Source organism: Alligator sinensis, unplaced genomic scaffold, assembly GCF_000455745.1.
Source record: "Alligator sinensis unplaced genomic scaffold, ASM45574v1 scaffold301_1, whole genome shotgun sequence".
Taxonomy (NCBI): domain Eukaryota; kingdom Metazoa; phylum Chordata; order Crocodylia; family Alligatoridae; genus Alligator; species Alligator sinensis.
This window is the reverse complement of record NW_005842035.1, coordinates 1047902-1049865: the sequence shown is the minus strand read 5'-3', so window position 1 is coordinate 1049865 and position 1964 is coordinate 1047902.

Here is a 1964-nt window from a genome sequence, read left to right as displayed (position 1 = left end):
CTTTGTCTGCTGCCATGGAGGGATCAAGGATTTTGGGAAGCGGGGTGGGGTGTAGATGTTGCATCGCATAAAACACAACACATATTTGCTCCAATTAAGGAGAAACGAGAGGCTTTACTAATATGCTAGGAGGCTAGCATTATATATTATTCATTTTAAAAGCAAAGCAGGAAACAAATATAACTATTGGAAGGTGCACTAGTTTGCTAGATTTATATACAGCAAACTATGCGCACATGCACACATGCACGCGCGTGCACACACAAAGTCCTTCAGATATATGGAAAGTCGGAAAAAGAACAAAGGCAACATTGACTCCCTGCGAGATAAAATGGGGCAGCTGACGTCTGATGCCCCCAAAAAGGCTAATCTCCTGAATGAATACTTTGCATCAATTTTCCACCCCCCCAAGGGGGTCGGACAGGATGCAAAACTTCCAGGGGGTGGGAGATGGGCCCATAATGGATCAGGCGAGGGAACAGCTCGAGAGGCTAGACATCCATAAGTCCACAGTCTTGAAGGAGCTGGTGGACATCGTAGTGCACCCTATGGCAAAGATATCTGAGAACTTGTGGTGCTTGGGTGAGGTACCAGAAGACTGGAAAAGAGCCAACCTGGTCCCAATCTTCCAAAAAGGAAGGAAAGAAGGAAGATCCAGGGAACTACAGGCCAATCAGCCTGATGTCCATCCCTGGAAAGATGGATCCTGGAGAAAATTATCAAGGGATCCATCTGCAACAAGCTAATGGAAGGCAACCTTTTGAATGCCAGCCAACACGGCTCTGTGACTGGCAGGGCTTTCCTGACCAACCTCGTCTCCTTCTATGACCAGGTGCCGCATTGCCTCGATAGGGGAGACGAGGTTGATGTCATACACCTGGGTTTCAAGAAAGCCTTTGACTTGGTCTTCCATGATGTCCTCATGGTTAAGCTGGGGAACTGCGGCCTCGACCCTCTCACAGTCCAATGGCTGGAGAACTGGCTTTGGGGTCAGACCCAAAGGGTACTAGTTGATGGGAGCATCTCAACGTGGTGCAAGGTGACCAGTGGAGTCCCCCAGGGCTCAGTGCTCGGGCCGGTACTCTTCAACATCTTCATTAATGATCTGGATTCGGGTGTCAGATGTGGACTGGCAAAGTTCATGGACGGCACTAAACTATGGGGGAAGACGGTCACACTGGAGGACAGGCTGGGGATACAGGCCGACTCGGACTTGCTCACAAGGTAGGGGACCAAAATCTGATGGCATTCGACACAGAGAAGTGCAGGGTGCTCCACCTTGGGAGGAACAACCAGCATCATAGTTACAGGCACCGCGACCAAAAGAGACTTGGGGATCTTGATTGACCACAAGATGGACATGAGCCACCAATGCGATGCCATGGCTGGCAGAGCAAACCAAACTCTGGTGTGCATCCACTGATGCATCTCAAGCAAAACCAGGGATGTCATTCTGACCCTTTATTTGGCCTTGGTGAGGCTGCAGCTGGAGTACTGCATCCAGTTTTGGGCTCCCCAGTTCAGGAGGGACGTGGATAAGCTCAGGAGAGTCCTGAGGAGAGCCACCCGCATGATCAAAGGCCAAGAGAGCAAGCCTTACGAGGGGAGGCTGAGGGACATGGGACTCTTCAGCCTGGAGAAGCGAAGGCTCAGAGGGGACTTGGTGGCTGCCAAAGAGTACATCGGGGGTGCATCTGTTCACTAGGGCTCCCCAAGGGATAACAAGGGCTAACGGCCGCAAACTCCTGGAAGGCTGATTTAGACTGAACATAAGGAAAAACTTCTTCACAGTCCAAATGTCCAGGGCCTGGAACAGGCTCCCTCAGAGGTGGTGCAAGCACCTACTCTGGACTCATTCAACAGGTGTTTGGATGTTTATCTTGCTGGGATCATTTGATCCCCACAGACTTCCCGCCTCTGGCAGGGGGGGGGGCTCGATGATCTTGCGAGGGCTCTTTCACCCC